The sequence below is a fragment of the Arachis hypogaea genome, chromosome 15, assembly GCF_003086295.3.
Source record: "Arachis hypogaea cultivar Tifrunner chromosome 15, arahy.Tifrunner.gnm2.J5K5, whole genome shotgun sequence".
Classification (NCBI taxonomy): Eukaryota; Viridiplantae; Streptophyta; class Magnoliopsida; order Fabales; family Fabaceae; genus Arachis; species Arachis hypogaea.
In genome coordinates, this window is record NC_092050.1 from 117,207,198 (window position 1) to 117,230,373 (window position 23,176).

The 23,176-nt window shown below is 35.4% G+C and overlaps 1 non-coding gene across 1 annotated transcript; it reads left to right on the plus strand.

The window, feature by feature from the left end:
- The first annotated feature begins 286 nt into the window (after window positions 1-286).
- LOC112752532 (small nucleolar RNA R71) lies at window positions 287-394 on the plus strand. Its single transcript, XR_003176964.1, has one exon. It is a non-coding gene; the product is annotated as a small nucleolar RNA R71 (small nucleolar RNA).
- The last annotated feature ends 22,782 nt before the right edge of the window (window positions 395-23,176 follow it).

The window sequence follows — 23,176 nt, forward strand, 5'->3', positions numbered from 1 at the left end:
AGACTCGAGAGATCATATTGACTTGCTGAGTCAATATTTTGTTCTGAGCCAATATGGCATTCAGAGTATCAACTTCAAGAACTCCCTTCTTCATAGGCGTCCCATTACTCACAGGATTCCTTTCAGAAGTGTACATGAACTGGTTATTAGCAACCATGTCAATGAGTTCTTGAACTTCTGCAGGCGTTTTCTTTAGGTGAATGGATCCACCTGCAGAGGTGTCCAGTGACATCTTTGATAGCTCAGATAAACCATCATAGAATATATCCAGGATGGTCCATTCTGAAAGCATGTCAGAAGGACACTTTTTGGTCAACTGTTTGTATCTTTCCCAAGCTTCATAGAGGGATTCACCTTCTTTCTGTCTGAAGGTTTGAACATCAGCTCTAAGCTTGCTCAGCTTTTGAGGAGGAAAGTACTTGGCTAAGAAAGCCGTGACCAGCTTATCCCAAGAGTTCAAGCTGTCTTTGGGTTGAGAATCCAACCATAATCTAGCTTTGTCTCTTACAGCAAAAGGGAAAAGCATGAGCCTGTAGACTTCAGGATCTACTCCATTAGTCTTAACAGTATCACATATCTGCAAGAATTCAGTCAAGAACTGAAAAGGATCTTCAGATGGAAGTCCATGAAACTTGCAGTTCTATTGCATCAGAGAAACTAATTGAGGTTTCAGCTCAAAGTTGTTTGCTCCAATGGCAGGAATGGAGATGCTTCTTCCATGTAGATTGGAATTAGGTGCAGTAAAGTCACCAAGCATCTTCCTTACATTATTATTATTTTCGGCTGCCATCTCCTTTTCCTGTTCGAAAATTTCTGAAAGGTTATCTCTCGATTGTTGTATTTTAGCTTCTCTTAATTTTCTCTTCAGAGTCCTTTTAGGTTCTGGATCTGCTTCCACAAGAATGTTCTTATCCTTGCTCCTGCTCATATGACAAAGAAGAAGGCACAGAAAAATAATAATAATAGAGATTCTCTTTACCACAGTATAGAGGTTCCCTTATGTGAGTAGAAGAAAAGAGGAAGAAATTCGAACACAGATAGCAGAGGGGGTTCGAATTTGGTGATGATGTGAGGAAGAGATGTTAGTTAATGAATGAATAAATAGAATAGGATGAGAGAGAAGGAGGGAATTTCCGAAAATTATTTTTGAAAAGGAGTTAGTGATTTTTGAAAATGGTTTTTTGAAAAATTGTTAGTAATTTTCGAAAATTAAGTTTTAAAAATTAAGATAATTAATAAATTAAAAAGAAATTTTGAAAAAGGGGAGAGATATTTTCGAAAATGAGAGAGAGAGAGTTAGTTGGGTGGTTTTGAAAAAGTTAAGAAACAAACAAAAAGTTAGTTAGTTAGTTGAAACAAATTTTTAAGAAGATAAGAAGTTAGGAAGTTAGAAAAGATATTTTGAAAAAGATAAGATAAGAAGATATTTTTGAAAAGATATGATTGAAGTTAGTTTTGAAAAAGATTTGATTTTTAAAATCTCAATTAATGACTTGATTCATAAGAAATCACAAGATATGATTCTAGAACTTAAAGTTTAAATCTTTCTTAACAAGCAAGTAACAAACTTCAAATTTTTTGAATCAAAACATTAATTGATTATGTTATTTTCGAAAATTTGGTATAAAAATAAGAAAAATATTTTTGAAAAATATTTTTGGAATTTTCGAAAATAACTAAGAATTTTGAAAAAGATTTGATTTTTGAAAAAGATTTTGAAAAAGATAAGATTTTCAAATTGAAAATTTGGTTTGACTCATGAGAAACAATTTGATTTTAAAAATTTTTGAAAAAGTCAATCCAAATTTTCGAATTTGATGAGAGAAAAAGGGAAAGATATTTTTTTTGATTTTTGAAATTTTTATGAAAAACATGAAAATTATGCAATGCATGAAATTTTTAGATCAAAACATGTGATGCATGCAAGAATGCTATGAATGTTAAGATGCACACCAAGAACACTATGAATGTTAAGATGAACATCATAGACACAATTTTGAAAAATTTTTAATGCAAAGAAATCATGCAAGACACCAAACTTAGAATTCTTTAATGCTTAGACACTAAGAATTCAAGAATGCATATGAAAAACATGAAAAGACACAAAACCAAAAATCATCAAGATCAAACAAGAAGACTTACCAAGAACAACTTGAAGATCATGAAGAACACTATGAATGCATGATCTTTTCGAAAAATGCTAGATGCATATGCAAGTGACACCAAACTTATGATATGACTCAAGACTCAAACAAGAAACAGAAAAATATTTTTGATTTTTATGATTTTCTAATTTTTTTGGTAATTTTTTTCGAAAATTATATGAAAAAGAAAAAAATAAGGATTCCAAAATTTTTAATATGAATTCCAGGAATCTTGCCATGTTAGTCTAAAGCTTCAGTCCAGGAATTAGACATGGCTCACTAGCCAGCCAAGCTTTCAAAGAAAGCTCCAGTCCAAAACACTAGACATGGCCAATGGCCAGCCAAGCTTCAGCAGGTGATCATGGATCAGCAGCAGGTGGATGAGCAACAACTAATTTGCTCTTGATAACAAATTGCAAGCCTCAGTCCAAATGAATTTAGACATGGCTTTACAGCCAGCCAGGCTTCACAGCCAGCCAGGCTTCACATGCTTCAAGAAACACTAGAATTCATTCTTAAAAATTTTGAATAAATTTTTGAAAACATTTTTATTTTTTTTTCGAAAACAAAAGAGAAATTTTTTTGAAAATATTTTTGAAAGATTTTTGAAAAGAAAACGAAAAGAAAGTTACCCAATCTGAGCAACAAGATGAACCGTCAGTTGTCCAAACACGAACAATCCCCCGCAACGGCGCCAAAAACTTGGTGCTGTTGCCGGATCAAAAGGGAATCTGGCACTGATGTCAAAAGCTTGCCGAAAACTCAAACAATCTCCGGCAACGGCGCCAAAAACTTGGTGCACGAAATTGTGATGTCCAGGCTCGAACAATCCCTGGTAATGGCTCCAAAGCTTGGTGCTTTGATCTTAATTCATAATTGTCACAACTTCGATACAACTAACCAGCAAGTGCACTGGGTCGTCCAAGTAATACCTTACGTGAGTAAGGGTCGAATCCCACGGAGATTGTTGGTATGAAGCAAGCTATGGTCACCTTGTAAATCTCAGTCAGGCAGATATAAAGTGATAATGGTGTTTTCGAATATTATATAGTAAAATAGGGATAGAGATACTTATGTAAATCATTGGTAGGAATTTCAGATAAGCGAATGGAGATGCTTTTCGTTCCTCTGAACCTCTGCTTTCCTGCTATCTTCATCCAATCAGTCTTACTCCTTTCCATGGCTGGCTGTATGCAAGGGCATCACCGTTGTCAGTGGCTACATCCCCTCCTCTCAGTGAATAATATGCTCACGCACCCTGTCACGGCACGGCTATTCATCTGTCGGTTCTCGATCATGCTGGAATAGGATTCACCCTCCTTTTGCGTCTGTCACTAACGTCCAGCACTCGCGAGTTTGAAGCTCGTCACAGTCATTCAATCATTGAATCCTACTCAGAATACCACAGACAAGGTTTAGACCTTCCGGATTCTCTTGAATGCCGCCATCATTCTAGCTTACGCCACGAAGATTCTGGTTAGGAGATCTAAGAGATACTCATTCTAGCTTATCTCATGTAGAACGGAAGTGTTTGTCAGGCACGCGTTCATATGGGAGATGGCGATGAGCGTCACACATAATCATCACCTTCATCACGTTCTTGGGTGCGAATGGATATCTTAGAAGCGAAATAAGAAGAATTGAATAGAAAACAGTAGTACTTTGCATTAATCTTTGAGGAACAGCAGAGCTCCACACCTTAATCTATGGAGTGTAGAAACTCTACCGTTGAAAATACATAAGTGAAAGGTCCAGACATGGCCGAGATGGCCAGCCCCCTAAACGTGATCACAGGATCAAAATACAATCCAGGATCCAAAGATGGTCCAAAAGACGCCTAATACAATAGTAAGAGGTCCTATTTATAATAAACTAGTCACTAGGGTTTACATGAGTAAGTAATTGATGAATAAATCCACTTCCGGGGCCCACTTGGTGTGTGTTTGGGCTGAGCCTAAGTGTTGCACGTGCAGAGGCCATTTGTGGAGTTGAACGCCAGTATTTGTGCTAGTTTGGGCGTTCAACTCTGGTTTTGGATCCTTTTCTGGCGCTGGACGCCAGATTTGGGCAGAAGGCTGGCGTTGAACGCCAGTTTACGTCGTCAATTCTTGGCCAAAGTATGGACTATTATATATTGCTGGAAAGCCCGGGATGTCTACTTTCCAACGCAATTGGAAGCGCGCCATTTCGAGTTCTGTAGCTCCAGAAAATCCACTTTGAGTGCAGGGTGGTCAGAATCCAACAGCATCAGCAGTCCTTTTTCAACCTCTGAATCTGATTTCTGCTCAAGTCCCTCAATTTCAGCCAGAAAATACCTGAAATCACAGAAAAACACACAAACTCATAGTAAAGTCCAGAAATGTGAATTTAACATAAAAACTAATGAAAACATCCCTAAAAGTAACTAGATCCTACTAAAAACATACTAAAAACAATGCCAAAAAGCGTATAAATTATCCGCTCATCAATTTTCTTTTTAGGTGTCATAATATTTCATCATCTTTGATTATGATTATAGCGTAAAATTTTATGTGGTAGGATGTTATATTTTAAATTATAAAAATTTAATTTTAAATTTAATAAAATTATAGAAACTGATAAAATAATTTAACCAAAACAATATTAGCATTAAATAAAGTTCGTTGCGGACGATGGGATGCACCTTTATCTGCAATACAAATTAAATTGCTTGATTTCTGACCCCAAAATAAAAAATAAAAATATTTATTTTCAAATAATAAAATAATTTGTGAATTTGTAATAAAATATTTGATTCCTTTTTCAAATAATTAATTTGATTCCTTTATTGTGAATTTGTAATAAAATATTTTTGGAATCCTGATTTGAAATAAATTGAACTTTAAATAATTATTGTGTTTAAAATTATTTATGTAAAATAAAAATTTATTTGATTTATTAATTAATAAAATAATTTGAGGTTACATTTTTAGCTTTTATTTATCATAATTTTTCATTCCCACCAATAACGATTACCAGACCACTACTGTCGCTAAACCACTATTGGACTGTGGCTTGACCTCTACCAAATGATTAATATCTAAAGATAAAAATTATTGTTTATATTTTTAGTCCAATAAATCATTTCAATTCTAGTTAAATTTTATAAAAAAAATGAAGGAATTTTTATAAAACAAGAGACTAACATTATGGTGTGAAATAAAAGGCACATTAGTATTTAAAAATTTATTTTTCCTAATTTATATTATAGAATAAAGATAATTAATATACAAATAATTATTAATGTGAAAAGTAATCAAAATATAAGTATTTTAACTTTTTAACAAATGATTTTGCACTCGAATCTTACAAATGCAAGATATGTTTTATAAAGATTTTTGAAATGGGTATGTAGTTCGTAAAATGTGATGACCAACAGACCAAGGGACAAATTCAAATATTCAAATTCCCTTCCTATATAAGTATAGATATTGTACCAAAAGAACAAAAATAGGTATAGATGAACACTTATTTTAAATTGAATAATAAAAGTTTAGATAACTGCTCTTATTTGTGCTAGTACTAGTAGTACAATTCACTTTTAAATCAGTGTGACATTTATGCACACATAATTATTATTTTGCATGTCATTCATTATGTCGTACCATTAAATCCTTAAAGGAAAGAAGTTTCGTTATCTATTATCTGATTCACGGGTTCCCCAGTGAGTAGCCCTTACATAAATAAATGCAAATAAAAAGCGCCGTGTGCTAATTTTCTTTCTTTCTTCCCTTTGAACACCTTATTTGAGTCTAGACACCCGACTTGGTCCAGAAATGCATCTAGAACATGCCCTACTCTCGAAAACCCTCCCTTAATTGTAGACACTTGTGATTTGAACGTAAAAGTTCCTTTACATGTATTTGCATCCACCATAATATCATAAATTATTTTTGAGGGTCATATGTGTAAAAAAGGAATTAAAGCATGTAAAAAAATTTCTTAACATTATTTTAACTACAAAAATATGATAATAAAAATTTTATCCAAATATTTGTGACATATAAATAATGATGAAAAATGCTTAATTTTGTTTGATAACTATTAACTGTAAAACATAATTTGTTAAAAAAATTTAAAATATTTTTAATATTTATTAACCGTCAAAAATATATATTATTTATCTTGATATTTATTGATCATAAAAATATTAAACAAAAATTTTTTATAATTATTAATGATGAAATATATTATATCGAAGATATTTTTTGACAATTTTTTACCATAAAAAATTCAATCATATCTTTTTTTATATTCATTATTATTAAAGTTAAGATTTTATCCATTATTGATTTTTTTTAAATGAGGATAATAATTATAACATTAGATAAAATAAAATCTTTACCACTATGATATGAATAGACTTTTATCTTATCGTATATAATCATTATATAAAATCAAATAAGATCTTTGCAATTTTGACTATTGATTACGATTCAAAACTAGTACATAATAGCATTTTTTATGTAGCATTTAACAAGTATATCAACACTAATTAACACCAAGTATCAAATCCAATATTTAAGATCATAATAACACCACTACAAGAAAATAGTTCAATTGCTATGCTTTTAAAGCGTGGCGATAGCTTTTTGCCACACTTTTTGAGTTATCAGCACGCTTTTGAAAGGGTCACATCTGCTAGCATAGCGGTTGCTCTATTGCCACGTTTTTGGTGACCTATTGCCACGCTTTATTTTTTTGCCATGCTTTTATAGATTGCCACGCTTAAAAAGGGTGGCCATATATGACAGATACGGCCACACTTTTAAAGCATGACAATAGCGAGAGATACGGCCACGCTTCAAAAGCGTGACAATAGCGAGAGATACAGCCACGCTTTTAAAGCGTGGCAATAGCGAGAGATATAGCCACGCTTTTAAAGCATGGCAATAGCGAGATATAGCCACAGCGTTATCAAATTTTTTTAAAAAAAATTCTGACTTTACCTTCCAGTTCCTTCAAATTTAAAAAAAAATTCTTGCTTTAAAAAATTTCTGATATGCATATTACTGATGGTTTCAGTTCTGTATAGTCTTATATGAATCACACCTCATAAACTCATCAAAGTCTTAAATCAATAATCAAGTGAAGCAAGATAGTTGTCTCTTTGAACTATAGACAACCTTCCATCCAATCGTTGTTCGAATATTCCTGCCATATGATCTACCTTGTTTTTCAAATCTTCCACCTCTGCTTTAGAGTCTTCATATTTTTTCTGCACTTTAAAGTTTTGTTGAAGATTAAAAAATATGAATGATTTAGGACCTTATAACTGTGTAGGTATCATGCCAGCCCCATAACTATGATTTGTCCATGTCGTTCAGGCCCAAATACTTCTACCATCACCTTATGCTCATTCATCTCCAATATTACTTTATTTATTTGAGATGATAATTCCTTAAGCAAATCCTAAAAAGTATCAAATCAACCCAACAAGATCAATAAGAATACTAAATAATGTCTTAATGTTAATACATGAATTTGAATATACCAAAAAAATGCTTGGTAAAAAAATTTTACACATCAATTTAATTCCTTTACAACATAGCAAGGCTAAATGAATGCTTAATTACTCCAAATTTATTACTTTGCTAACTCAGGATTGCATGTATGTCCTCTCACTTTTTTTATGCAACAAAATATGTTTAACAACATTTCATATTTCATTATATCTATTTTTCATTTAAAACAAAATGTGCAATGTATTGAGTCTAGTATGCCAGGAAAATTCATACCATAATATAAAGTAATAATATTCTGGAGGACATTTTTGTAACATCCTACCACACAGAGCTTTACGCCTAGGACGTAATCAAAGGTGGTGAAACGCTACGACCTCTAAAACAAAAATACGTAAATAGATATATATGAATAATAGTTTAACTAGGAGTCTTAGAAGAAAGGATGAACAAAACAAGACCGAACACACGTCACACTCCAAAAGCGATTAGATAGAAGGCTTATACAGAAAATCAAAGAGACAAGTATATAAACAGAATTTCAAAGAATAAACACATAATCAAGCTCTAAACTCGACCTGCGAAGCAAAGGCATATATATATAAACAAAATACAAAACATTAAGTCCCACAAGAGTTCTTCACTTCCAAAGAGTCTCCAGAATGCTTAATGAGGTGCCTCGCGTCCTGCATCTAAAAACAACAATATATGTATGGAATGAGAACCAGGGTTCTAAGCATGGTAAAGGTGCCCGGATAGATAATATATAAGGTCCCGGAAAAGCTAGGGACATTTCTAGAACTCCAACAATTAGAATCAAACTTAAAATCAATACTAAACCATGAAGTTTGGTAATCTACCAAAAAAGATTCCCATTTCTAAACTAACTCTTGACTTCCTATCTTCGTCAAACCTCCGAATCACCAATGGAACAACCCTCACCACGCCTCCCCTATATGAGGGGTCTCTCAGATACAAACACATATAATACAATAAAAGAAAACACATATATGGATAGAAAGTACGTCAGATAAGACAAATAGCAGTTAATTACAGCTAAATAATTAGGCAAGCTAAAATAAAGAATACTTAAACAAAACATACAAGTGCATATGATGCATGTCTGCAAGTGGGACCAAACTGCAACCCTTGCATCTTACCCACGTAACCCAGAGCAATGGGGTAACCTCTCCCCTTTCCTCTTACCCAAGCGGTGTTACAATTATCAACTCAAAACATGAGTGACAAAACTCAACCCTTGAATCTTACCCGAAGTCTCGAACCTTTAGGCAGAGCAAGTAGACAATGCCACTGCCACTTATCCGGTTTCTCATTCCTTTACTCGAAACAAGTGAACAACGCCGCTGCCTCTTACCAAGTGTCTATTTACCCAGAGCAAGTGGACAACGCCACTCCATCTTACCTGGTGGTACATCTTAATCAGAGTTATTTTCATTCTCAACTCCATTCTTCAAACATTCTAATTAACTCAAAAATTCATAATTACAATCAATTCTCATCATCACCATCAATCATATCTCATTAAACTCATTCATCCTCATCTCATAATATCATAATCATTCTTATCATGTTTCATTCATCATTTATAATATCTCATCAAGTCATTCATTCACTTTTCAAATCTATTTTGATAGCAAAACTAGCTTCGTCAACACCCTTATCCCTATTCCATAGGCTAAAACCTATCTGTTGGACCCTAAACAGAGTTTTTAGAGTTTCAAAAAAATTAGAGTAATGGTTGATAGTTAAAAATTGTGAATTCTCAACAAAATGGTGGTTTCGGAGGGTTACAATCTTGCCAGGAAGGCCAAACAATTAAACAGAGTTTTAGTATAAAATAGGATATTGTGCGTGCTCCTGGTACTGTGTATACGAACACACCAGACGAGCTTTTCTTCATGTGCATAGGCATGATGGTATGCGTACGCACAACTTGGGAAATCCCCAGGGTGTGCATACGCACACCCCCTCATGTGTACAAATAAGTCTCACTAACGCTCTGGTATGTCTGTGTGCACGGTAGTTTGTGTATGAATAATTTTTTCGTTCAAAATTATTTTTTTGTCTGTTCTTCGAACGTTATAAACTTCACGGACCCAATTTTCATTCAAAACAAGTTTAACGAAATTTGGGGGTCCAGAAGCTAAGTTATGGCCCGTCGAAGTTGGTCAAAAATAATGTTTTTTACCAAAAACTCAAATCTCTAGTTTTCCAAATTTCCAAATCCAAAACCAACCAAATTCCTAACCAATTCAACACAAAATATACCTACACAATATCACATACATCCATTAACCCTACAACATACCAACATTCACAACCATACAATCCATTCAACAAATTCATCATAAATTTTCCACCAAATTCAACAACAAATCATTAACCTTTTTCTTTTCTCTCTCTCTCTCTCTCTATATATATATATATATATATATATATATATATATATATATATATATATATATATATAACTCAACCAAGCCTTAACCCATTACTCTTCAATCATTTAGTTACCAAAAATACCAATCTTCCATTACAACTCAATATCATATTCATCACATTCATACATATATAATGAGTTCATCAACTCCAATCACACCACAATCATCTCAACATGTAATTCATAAAAACCACTAACTAATTTCAAACTAAACTTCACATCCACTCAACATCCATTAGCTATATCCACTAAACATGCACCATTCACATAATTCAACTTATCTTACAGTCAACTAGTCTAAATTTTCACGTAACATTATACATTAACTACGAGAAACCAAAACCATACCTTGGTTGATTTCTTCCTAAGCCAAAGACACCGAAATTCAAGCTTCAAAGACTCCAAATCAAATCCAATAGATTTCAGCCACCCAAAGCTGAGTTCCAAACACTCCAATTCACCGATTCAACACCAAATTCAACACAATTAAATCTCATTCATACAATTCATCAAAATTAGTATTAGGATTCACAAAATTTTAATTTCCCAGGAAAATAGATGGAATTACCCTTCTTGGCCTCAATTCCTAGGTTACTCGCTCCCTTCTTTTAGCAGTAGCTCGCACAGCAAAAGCGTCAAAATCAGCCGTATCGCCTTGCTCGCGTCCACGAGACATCATTTGGGTCTTGTCTGCACCGAACAATTGATATTAAGGTGATCAGTCTTAATATCTAAAGTTTAGTGCTTCAAAGTCCGAAATGCATTCTCATGAATAAGTATGCTACATATATCAGCCAGATATCCTAAGTTGCATACACACACAACCCAAAGAATGCCCAGAAGTATAGTCAGTCTGTCCTTCAGGCTCTACTGGAACGAACTGCTCTGATACCATAATGTAACACCCAACCACACAGAGTTTTACGCCTAGGACGTAAATCAAAGGTGGTGAGGCGCTACGACCTCTAAAACAAAATACGCATATATATATATATATATATATATATATATATATATATATATGTATGTATGTATGTATATATACAAAATAACAAGTCTCACAAGAGTTCTTTGCTTCCAAAGAGTCTCCAGAATGCTTAGTGAGGTACCTCGTGTCCTGCATCTGAAAAAACCAATATATCTATGGAATGAGAACCGGGGTTCTCAACATGGTAACGGTACCCGCATAGATAATATATAAGGTCCTGGGAAAGCCAGAGGAATTCCTAAAACTCTGACACTCAGAATTAAACTTAAAATCAATACTAAACAATAAAGTCTGGTAATCTACCCAAAGGATTTTTAGTTCTAAACTAACTCTTGACCTCCTGTCTTCTTCAAACCTCCAAATCACCAATGGAACATTCCTCATCGTGCTTCCACCATATGAGGGGTCTCTTAGATATAACACATATAATACAATCAAGAAAAACACATATATAGATAGCAAGTACAATAGATAGGACAAATAGCAGTTAATTATAGTTGAACAATTAGGCAAGCCAAAATAAAGCATACTCAAACAAAGGATACAAGTGTATATGATTCATGTCTGCCCTATGGCCGATGAGTCTCATTTGTCGGTTATATAGCCAAACCCGACATGTTCCGTAGCAAACCCTGGACAGAACACCACAACACGGAGCAAACGAGACCAAACTGCAACACTTGCACCTTACCCGCGTAACTCAGAGCAAGGGGGTAACCTCACCCCTTGCCTCTTACCCAAGCGGTGTTACAATTTTCAACTCAGAGCAACGGTGACAAAACTCAACCCTTGCATCTTACTTGGAGTTTCAACTTTTAGCCGAGCAAGTAGACAATGTAAAATTCAGTCAAACCATAATTTATTAAATAATAAATTAAATATGAGCGAATATGATTAGAAAATTTAGCAATATGAATTTGATAATTTAAATATGATATTTAGACTTAGTGAATTTTTTTGAGTCAGAAAACATAGTTTTCTGTGTAAAAACGCGTAGTGAAAAATTTGACTGTCAGTACTGGCTGAGATCTGTCCGGTATTGCAATTGAAAAATATAATTTTTAGCAAGAAAGATTAAAAATTTAAAAGTTGTAATTGAGAAGGTAAAAATAATTAAACACACATTTAAAATATTAATCTTAAAGGTTTTGGCCCAAAATGGGCTAAACGGGCCATATATGTGAACCGGACCCAAGTTGGGCCCAAGCCCAACATATATAAACCCTAACTTAAAGCCATTCAGCCACCATAACCCTCATTTAGTGTGATTGTTTCTAAAATGAAAAGAGTGAGATGAGAAGAGAGAAACCATAGCTCCCTAATACTTCAAATCACCATAACTTGAGCTACAGAGCTCCAATCAACGAGTCGTTTGTGGCCACGCGTCGCTCTTCTCCTCCTCTTCAATTCTATCTAGGTATTGTGGTGAGTTTCTCAATGACCTCTTCCCAGTTTCGTTTTTCCTCTTATATTTCAAATTTGGTTTGGGTTTTAAAAAAATCTTGTGATTTTGGTTGTTTAGGGGTGCTCTAGTATGAGTCATTGGTGAACTCCATCAACCAATTTCATAGGTTAAGGTAGGGAGCCCTCTAACCATTGTAATTTATGACATTTAGTAAGTCCTAAGTTGATATATGTATGATATTGGTTGTGTTAGAGTTGTTGGGTGAGATTTTGGTGCTCTTTGGAACTTGAATTTGGCTTGCGAAACTCTTGGTGGAGTTTAAAGCTAGTGACTGGTAGAAATTTACAAGGAAGGACCAAATTATTGTGACTACAAGAGGTATGGTTTAAGTTTCATTTAAGTACCGTGTGGTGTGATGTAAATTCCTAGGCTAGATGCCCCTAGGATTAGGTTTGAATTGTGTGTCTTGATTTGAATTGATGTATATAGACATTATGATGTGAAAATTAATGAATTGGAATAAGTTTTGTGCGAATGAGTGTGTTTGGTATGTTGTGGAATTGAGGAATTGGATAATGATTAATGGTTTGAGTAATGTGTATTGAATTATGAATTTGGGCCGGAGGCCGGAAAAAGGTAAGGACGGTAAGAGATGATTGAATTGTGTGATAATGTATGAGATTGAATGATGGGTTGGTATGTATTGTATGAAAATGTGATTAATTAATAAAATAGTGGAAAATGAGGTTTTTAGAATGTGGAATAGATGCAATTGAGGTAGAATGTGTAAAAGGAGTAGGATTGGAATTAGTTGTGTGTGAATAGGTAATTTGAGTCGATCTAGATTCATTTTGTTGGTTGGAAAATGATTGAGACTAGTAAATCATTAAAAAATTGGTAAATATGTGTTTTTGGTAAAAATGAGCTTTAGGCCAACTTTGACAGATCATATCTGGAGCTGCCCTTTTTGAAATTAGATGGATTTTATATCAAATTAAAGATTTTTTAAGGAAATTTAAAACGGTATAGATTTTGTAGAAATCTAAATTTTTTAGAGAAAGATATGATCGTTGAATGTTGGTGTCTGAAATCTGAATTCTGTGAATGCTGCAGAATTTGTGATTTCTGATATGTGTGCACATACACAGCCCTGTGTGCACGCACACCCTGTGTATTTTTGAAAAAATGTGCAGACCAACACACGGGGATATGGCTGCTGTTGGGAGTGCTAGCACGCTCTATACACACACACAACCAACGAAGTTTTGCAAGCTGTGCGCACGCACACGCGGGTAGGTGCACCCTGCTAGGGGCGTTCGCACGCATCGTGCGTATGAGCAGAATGAGAATTTTTACTTACTGTGCGTACGCACACCTCTATGCGTACGCGCACTACTCGAAAATCCTTCTGGGCGTGCATACGGACAACCCTATGCGTACGCACACTGCCCTGTTTTTAAAAGAAAACTTTGTTTTTAACTGTTTTGCCTTCCCGACAAGCTTGCAACCTTCCGTAACACTTACTTAAAACTTTTTAACCCATTTTAGGGTATTGAATCAAGGGTGAGAATAGTAAAAGAATAAAAGGGGTAATTGTGGTTATGAGTTTAGAGATGGTGAATTAAGCTTGGTAAGTTCTGTGGATGAAATAAAAAGAGAATTAGTGATGAATCGTGAAAATGATGATGATTATGAGATTATTAGCGAGAGTGATAATGATAATGAGATTGTTGATGAAAATGATGATGATTATGAGACTGATAAAGAAAATGATGATGATTATGAGATTGTTAATGAGAATGATAACGATTACAAGATTGATATTAAATATGATACTGATTGTGATACATCTGCCTAGGTAGATGCAGTGGCATTGATTCTACTTGTTCCGTGATGTGGTGACATATACTTGCCTGGGTAGATGCAGTGGAGTGATTCCACTTGCTCTGGGTTTGGTTTGAGACTCTTGGGGTAGATGCAGTGGTTAGCTCCCACTTACTCCAAGTCAAGGTTGATTTAAGATTTGTGAAACTATCTGAGTTTCGGATTTCCTTGGTAGATGCAGTGGGTCGGCTCCACTTGCTCCAGGTTGAGATCCGAGATTCTATTGACCCTGCGTCGTAAGATGTGGCCGAACACTTAGACCTTTCCAGATGAGATCTCCCCATGGATATTTTATTTTATTGGTTATGACTTTGAGCTTGGGAATGCGTGCTCGTAGGGACTGTCCAATGGTTAGCTATTAGGACATGTCGGGTTGGCTTTGTAACCGAAAGATGATATCATCAGGCATAGGGCAGGCATTCAACATTTGCATGTGTTTGACTTATTTGGGTTTACCTATTTGTTTTGGATTGATAAATTGTACATATATGCTATGCTACCTAGTTAAATGCTACTTGCTTTACTTGTACTTTGATTGTGTATTACTTGTCTGTATTGCTTGTGTTTGTACAACTGAGAGGTCCCTCATGCTGGTGTTGGTTGACGCTGAGGGCTGTTCTTGTTGAAATGGAATAATGATATGATTAATTTAAAATGATGATTATTGAATGAGATAATTTGAGTTCCCTGGGTAGACGCAATGAAGTGATTTCACTTGCTCTAGGTAGAAAATGAGATAATTTGAGCTCCTTAGGTAGACGCAGTGAAGTGATTTCACTTGCTCCAGGTGAGGATATGAGGTAATGATATAGAATTGCTGAGATAGAATAGCTAGAGATGGTTTTGTTTATAATTCTGATTGTGAATTGTCGGAGAGTTAGAAAGTTGGGAAGCATAAGGATTTGAATATTAGGGTGTTATAGACAACACCATTGCCTCTTACCCGGTGTTTCACTCCTTTACTCGGAGCAAGTGGACAACGTCACTGTATCTTACCCAATGGTACATCTCAATCAGAGTCACTTTCATTCTCAACTCCATCCTCCATACATTCTAATTCATTCAAAAATTCGTAATTGAATTCAATTCTCATCATCACCATCAATCATATCTCATCAAACTCATTCATCCTCATCTCATAATATCATAATCATTCTTATGATGTCTCATTCATCATTTATAATATCTTATCAATTCATTCATTCACTTCTCAAATCTCCATTGATACCAAAACTAGCTCCATCAACACCATTACCCATCTTCTGTATCCTAAAACCTGGTTATCAGATCCTAAACAGAGTATTCAAAGTTTTGGAAAAATTGAAGTAATGGTTGATAGTTTAAAAATTGTGAATTCTCAATAAATTGGTGGTTTCGGAGGGTTACAAGCTTGCTGGAAAGGCCAAACAGTTAAAATAGAGTTTTAGTGTAAAGCAGGACATTGTGCGTATGTTTAGTACTGTGTGTATGCACGCACCAGACGAGCATCCCTTGGTGTGCATACGCACACCCCCTCATTTGTACGTACGAGTCTCACCAACGCTCTGGTTTGTGCATGTGCACGGTAGTGTTTGTACGCACGCACACCAGAAATTATGGTTTTCATAACTTGCTGCAGAATTCAATTTTACAACCTAAACTTCAAACGCGCATAATTTTTTCGTTAAAAATTATTTTTAGTCCGTTCTTCGAACATTATAAACTTCACGGACCCAATTTTTATTCAAAATAAGTTTCACAAAATTTGGAGTCTGGAAGCAAAGCTATGGCCCGCCGAAGTTGGTCAAAAATCATGTTTTTACCAAAACTCAAATCTCAAGTTTTCCAAACTTTCCAAATCCAAAACCAACCGAATTCCTAACCAATTCAACACAAAATATACCTACTGATAAACCACTATTTTATGGTTTATCTTGTACTCAATTGAGTGGTTTTTATCAACTCTTTACCCACTTATTCATACTATTTGCATGGTTTTATATTTGCCTTCCTAATTATGTGCTTTGATTGAAAACATGCTTCTTTGGCCTTAAGTTCCCTATGATTGATCCTCTCTTATTACCATTAGATGCATTGACATGTGCGTTAAGTGATTTCAGAGATTACAGGACAGGAATGGCTTAGAGGATAGTAAGGAAGCATGCAAAAGTGGAAGGAATACAAGAAGCTGGAGAAACTGCTAAGCTGTCCAGCCTGACCTCTTCGCACTCAAACAGCTATAACTTTAGCTACAGAAGTCCAAATGACGCGGTTTCAGTTGCGTTGGAAAGCTAATGTCCAGGGCTTCGATTTGATATATAATATGCCATAGTTGTCCTGATGCTAGGTGACGCGACCGCGTGCTCCATGCAGCCGCGTTGCAGTGACGGAAATCAGCGTGTTTGAATTCTTCTCCAGCGATTTCTGGGCAGTTTTCGACCCAGTTCTCGACCCAGAAAACACAGATTAGAGGCTATGAAGTGGGAGAATGCATCCATTCATAGAGAGGCTTTCACATTCACAATTTTAGGAGTAGATGTAGTTTTTAGAGAGAGAGGTTCTCTCCTCTCTCTTAGGATTAGGATTTAGGACTTCTCTTAGTTTTAGGAGTGACTCTCAATCCCAGGTTCAATGTTCTTTTTATTTATTTCTCCAATTTAATTTGTATGTCAGATTTAAGTTCTTTTGTGAATGCAATTCGAGGTATTTTCAGACTTAATTTTGCTTTGCTTTATTTATATGAATGCTTTTAATTTAATTTAGATATTTCCCCTTTTAGTCTTGGTTAAGAAATCAGTAACTCAGGAGTTATCCAACTCAACAGCATAATTGATAATTGTTATCCTTGCTAATTGAATTGATCTTCAATAATCCCAATCTTTTCTTAGGAATTAACTAGGATTCAAAGATCTAACTAATTAGTCACTTGACCTTCCCTTGTTATAGCAAAGGTTAACTAAGTGGAATTAAGATTCAGTTTTCATCATCATTGATAAGGATAACTAGATTGGACATCCAATTTCTCATACCTTGCCAAAATTTTATTTTACAGTTATTTTATTTGTCATTTAAATATATTTGTGCTCATTGCCCAAGCTCCAAAACCCCCAATTTACAAAACTCATAACCAATAATAAGAACATACTTTCCTGCAATTTCTTGAGAAGACGACCCGAGGTTTAAATACTCGGTTATCAATTTTAAAGGGGTTTGTTACTTGTGACAACCAAAACGTTTGTACGAAGGGATTTCTGTCGGTTTAGAGACTATATCTACAATGCGACTGTTTTTATGAAATTCTTTACTGGCAAAAATCCTAACGTCAAAATGGCGCCGTTGCCGGGGAATTGCAAACGTGTGCCTTATTATTGGTTATTGTAAATATTTTATTTTTGCTTGTTTATTTGTTTTTATTTTTGTTTTTTTTTTGCCTTTTCTTAAGTTAAGAGGTTATTGGTTTTTATTTTAAAATTTTTATTTTATCTTATCTTATTTCAAAAATCAAATTTCAAAATTCAAATTTAAAAATTTTCAAAAATTTAAATTTCAAAAATTCAAAATTCAAAAATTTAAAATTCAAAATTTCAAAATTTAATTTTCAAATTCAAAATTTACATATCCTTTTAATTTAAATTTATTTTTATTTTCGTTTTTAATTTTTATTTGTTACTATGAACTCTCACCCCTTTGGCTATGAGTCTGGTTACAATTATGTTGCAGGAAGAAGAAATTACAATGAGAACAGGCATCAAGGTAGGAACAATCAAAGATGGGAGGAGCCTCAAGGATTTGATCAACCCTTATGGTAACAACCACCTCCATGTGCCTATGAACCCTTTCCTCAACATAACTTTGAACCACCAAACTCACAAACCCCTTTACACCATTTACCTCCATATGATCCTAACCCACATCCACCATACCAACCACCCTATGAACCGAATGAGCCATACATAGATCTACCCCAACCTCCATTGGATAACAATACACTCATCTCTAACATCATTGGTCTCACCTCTACACTCCAAAATCTTATATCTCGCATGAACCAACCCTCTACCTCCAATATTCAACCCTCAAGCTCTAGTGCACTTCCTTTTCAACCACATAATGATCTTTTCATCCCATCACCACCCTCCATGGAAGAGCACCCACATCCATCAATCCAAGAGCAAGATGATCCCAATTATGCTATTGATATGGAACAGGAAAGAAGGAATCATCTTCGCGAATCCATACTTCATAAAGAGCTAGAGGAGGCCCTACGGGTAAAGGTAGGAGAGACCCTTGAAGGTGAAAGAGTAGTTGAAAAGAGTCGTCATGGAAAGAAAACCATCAAGGATGAGTACGATTTTATACTTAAACAACTGGACAAGGCAGCAATTATTAAAAAGGAAGAAGTGGTTGCAGACTTAAGAGATGTTGTACCTCCATTGGAAAGTCCAGTTATAGAACCTCCTTCCAAGGTGATTGAAATTAATGCTGAGGAGGGTGTACAACCTCCAAGGCATATCATAGTTGAAGACTTGGAAGAGGTTGGTCAAGAGATGGAGATTAAAGAAGAAGAGGTTGATATTGAAGAAACTTGCAAAGAGGTGGAAGTTGTCAAAGAGCACAAGGGAGTGGAGCTTGAAATCACCTTGCCAAAGTTATTGGAGACCCCTCCCCCTAAGTTACCATCATCCTTCACAACATTCAAGTGGGTAAAATTCATATCCCTTAGCTTTCTAATCCCACTTGAATATGAGCTACTGGAGACGAATGGTCAACTTAGAGCTCTTTGTGGCATTAAGAGTAAGAGGAAGATGGCCAGTGGTAAGAATTGTCCTACAAGGTTCATTATGGTTGGAAGCTCAAAGTTTAAATGCAAAGGTTGGTATAAAGCTCAACTGAATGGGTCTAGGAAGTTGTTTGGACGCCTCAGTGAGAATTCTAAGGCTGAACCACCCGGATGGAATCATGATGATCAACAAGAAGACGGGTGTAAAAGCAAGATTTGGGATCCTAGAATCTGCTCTGACACTTGTTACCCCGGGAGCCTAAGAATCTGTTTGAAGCTTCTTAAGGGCTTTACATGCTTAGTTTGGGACCCCGGAGGTTACTGGAGATACAAACATTGGTGGAGATTCCTGGATGAGTTCAAACACAAGCCACCATAACAGGAAGCTCATCAAATGTCCAACTTAAGGACTTTAACTAAAAGTGCTAGGTGGGAGACAACCCACCATGGTATGATTGTTCCTTTTTCATTTTTATTTAGTTTTATTTGTTTTCTAGTTTTATTTTATTTTATTTTATTATATTGAACCTGGAGTTTTGCATCACATTCATATTAACACTGCATTCTTCATTTTTCAGATTATAAAAAAAAGGGGATTTTTCGCACGCGACGCGTCCGCGTCGTGTGTGCGTTGGGAAGAAAAGAATTGAACAGAGAGTCACGCGAAAGCGTGGCTGGAAGTGCGCTAATGGCACAAATTGATCCACGCGACCGCGTCGCTGACGCGGCCGCGTCATTTGGAAAAATAGCTTCCCACGCGATCGCGACACCCACGCGACCGCGTGGCTCTGAGAAGTCGACGTAAATGGGTGCATGGCAGAAAGTTGAGCTGGAGTTGGGCTGGACTCGTGCTGGAAGCCCAAGCCCTCCCACGCGAACGCGTGCCCCACGCGTTCGCGTCGTTTTCAAAAGATGGCCACCCACGCGACCGCGTCAACCACGCGATCGCGTCACCCAGATTTTTGGCAAAAAGAGTTTCGAACAGAGAGTTGCGCGACTGCAAGGCTGCACTCGCGCCAATCGCACAAAACAGGCCATGCGATCACGTGACCCACGCGTCCGCGTCACCTGACCTTATCGCGCACCACGCGACCGCGTCACTCACGCGTCCGCGTCACAAGCGGCGCACAGAATATCCAGATCAGCCAAATTTCTTATCTTTTCTTCTCTAATCCTTATTTTTCTTATCTTTTCTTATTTCTTTCTTCTTGCTTTCTTATTTTCTCTCACTTCCATTCTATTTTATTTAATTTATTTGTATACTTTCATTCATTGCATATTTTTAAAATTATTATTGGTGTTCAAATGTTCTTATTCAACTGTTACATCTTTTCTGGTATTTTCTTGGTGCTTAGTGACTTGTTTCATTCTTATTAAGTAATATTATTTAAATCAATGCCAATCTTTTATATCTGTATTACTTTTGTATTGACATGAATTTATATTATCTCTCCTTCCCCACTCTCTTCCCCATTGTTGTACATTTTGTACCACTAGCATGCCATGACTTCTATTGTTTTCTCACTTGCATGTTGTAGCTACCATGTAATTGAGACCCTTATTATTTGGCATTAACCCACCCATACTGTATTTATTTTCCTATCTTTAGTTCTGGGTTACTCTTCTTCTCTTTTTCTTTCAGGATGGCCACCCGGAAGGGAAGCGGAAGACATTTACATGGGGAGACAGGCAAGTCAATCTGCACAATCTATAGAGAAAAGCATCAGTTGAAGCCACCCGTCCACTTGCATATCTTAGCATGCACCGAGGACGGTGCAATCTTTAAGTGTGGGGAGGTCGATACCGATCTCCATGGGTTAGTACCTTTCTGCTTCAACACCAATGTTTAAATTTTCTTTGTTAAATTAGTTATTGCATTTGCATATTTGTTTGATTTTATACATTTAGTTACTACTTGGTTAAAGTAATAAAATTCTTTTAAGACCCTATCTTTGAAAAATTTCACTAATTTAAATTGAAAAAAAATTTTTTATGTTAAAACTTGTTTGAAGTTGTATGTGGAACATGGTTTTTGAGCCAAAGAACACACAACCTGTGAGATTTTGAGCTTATTTATATGGTTACATTATTTAACCATAAATTTTTATTCCTGTGTGTTTTCTTCTCTATAATTGCAATCTTTGATTTGTTCCATTTTATAGGTCCATTATTTAGTGTATTTACATGCTTGCATATGATTGAGGCCATTGTTTGATTCTAGCTCACTTATCCCAAATTAGCCTACATTTTACATCACCCTTGTTAGCCCCATTGAGTCTTTTTAATCCCCATTTGTTCTATATTTTACCACATCACTAGCCTTAAGCAGAAAACAAATTAATTATCCCAATTGAATCTTTGGTTAGCTTAAGATAGAGATTGTGTATCAAATAAGTATGGGGAAATTGTGGGAACATGGGTTGATAAGGGAATGTATCATGTTTTTAATTTATTTGAATATGGAAAATTTGGAAACCTACTCATGAAAAACTAAAATAGAAAAATAATGAAAAATCCATGTGCATTGATAAGTTATGTTTGCTTTTATGATTCAAAAAAAAAAAAAAGAAAAAAAAAACGAGAAAAAAAAATAAATAAATAAGGGGACAAAATTACCCCAATATTGAGTTAATGAAAAAATCAATGCACATGTGATAAATTAAAAAGAAAAAAGTTGATACATGAGTATGTGATGTAAAAGTGGGAATCTTGGGTAGCTAGGCATGAATTAGAGTTATATAGAGTATATATATGTTAGGTGAAAGTTTAGGTTGATTAAAGATTCATATTATAGCTCACTTGACCATAAATATATCCTTACCTTTACCTTAGCCCCATTACAACCTTGAAAAGACCTCATGATGTTTGCATTGGTACATTAAATAATGTTGATTGGTTAGATGAAGAACAAAGTTTAGAAAGCATGATTAGAGAAGAGTAGAGTGATTGACCCTAGACACTTGAGAGTTAGAGTGATATACACTACCAGTAAGGGTTCAATGCTAAATTCTATGTTCCCTGCTTTCATGAGCTATCTTCTTACAAGTTTACTTGTACCTTATTTTGTATGATTTGAATTAGTGGAATCTGATTTATATTTGTCTTGGAGAATTTATTTATTTTTAACCAAGTAGGTAGAAACATTTTTCATGTAGTTCCATTCATATAGATAGGTTTCATTTCATACATTCTACCATTCCTCTTCATCTTTTTAGCTTCTCTTGAGCTTAGCATGAGGACATGCTATTGTTTAAGTGTGGGGAGGTTGATAAACCACTATTTTATGGTTTATCTTGTACTCAATTGAGTGGTTTTTATCAACTCTTTATCCACTTATTCATACTATTTGCATGGTTTTACATTTGCCTTGCTAATTATGTGCTTTGATTGAAAACATTCTTCTTTGGCCTTAAGTTCCCTATGATTGATCCTCTATTATTACCATTAGATGCCTTGACATGTGCGTTAAGTGATTTCAGAGATTACAGGGCAGGAATGGCTCAGAGGATAGAAAGGAAGCATGCAAAAGTGGAAGGAATAAAAGAAGCTGGAGAAACTGCTAAGCTGTCCAGCCTGACCTCTTCGCACTCAAATGGCTATAACTTTAGCTACATAAGTCCAAACGACGCGGTTCTAGTTGTGTTGGAAAGCTAACGTCTGGGGCTTCGATTTGATATTTAATATGCCATAGTTGTCTTAACGCTAGGCGACGCGATTGCATGCTCCATGCGGCCGCATCACAGTGACGGAAATCAGCGTGTTTGAATTCTTCTCCAGCGATTTCTGGGCAGTTTTCGACCCAGTTCTCGGCCCAGAAAATACAGATTAGAGGCTATAAAGTGGGAGAATGCATCCATTCATAGAGAGACTTTCACATTTACAATTTTAGGAGTAGATGTAGTTTTTAGAGAGAGAGGTTCTCTCCTCTCCCTTAGGATTAGGATTTAGGACTTCTTTTAGTTTTAGGAGTGACTCTCAATCCCAGGTTCAATGTTCTTTTTATTTATTTCTCCAATTTAATTTGTATGTAAGATTTAAGTTCTTTTGTGAATGCG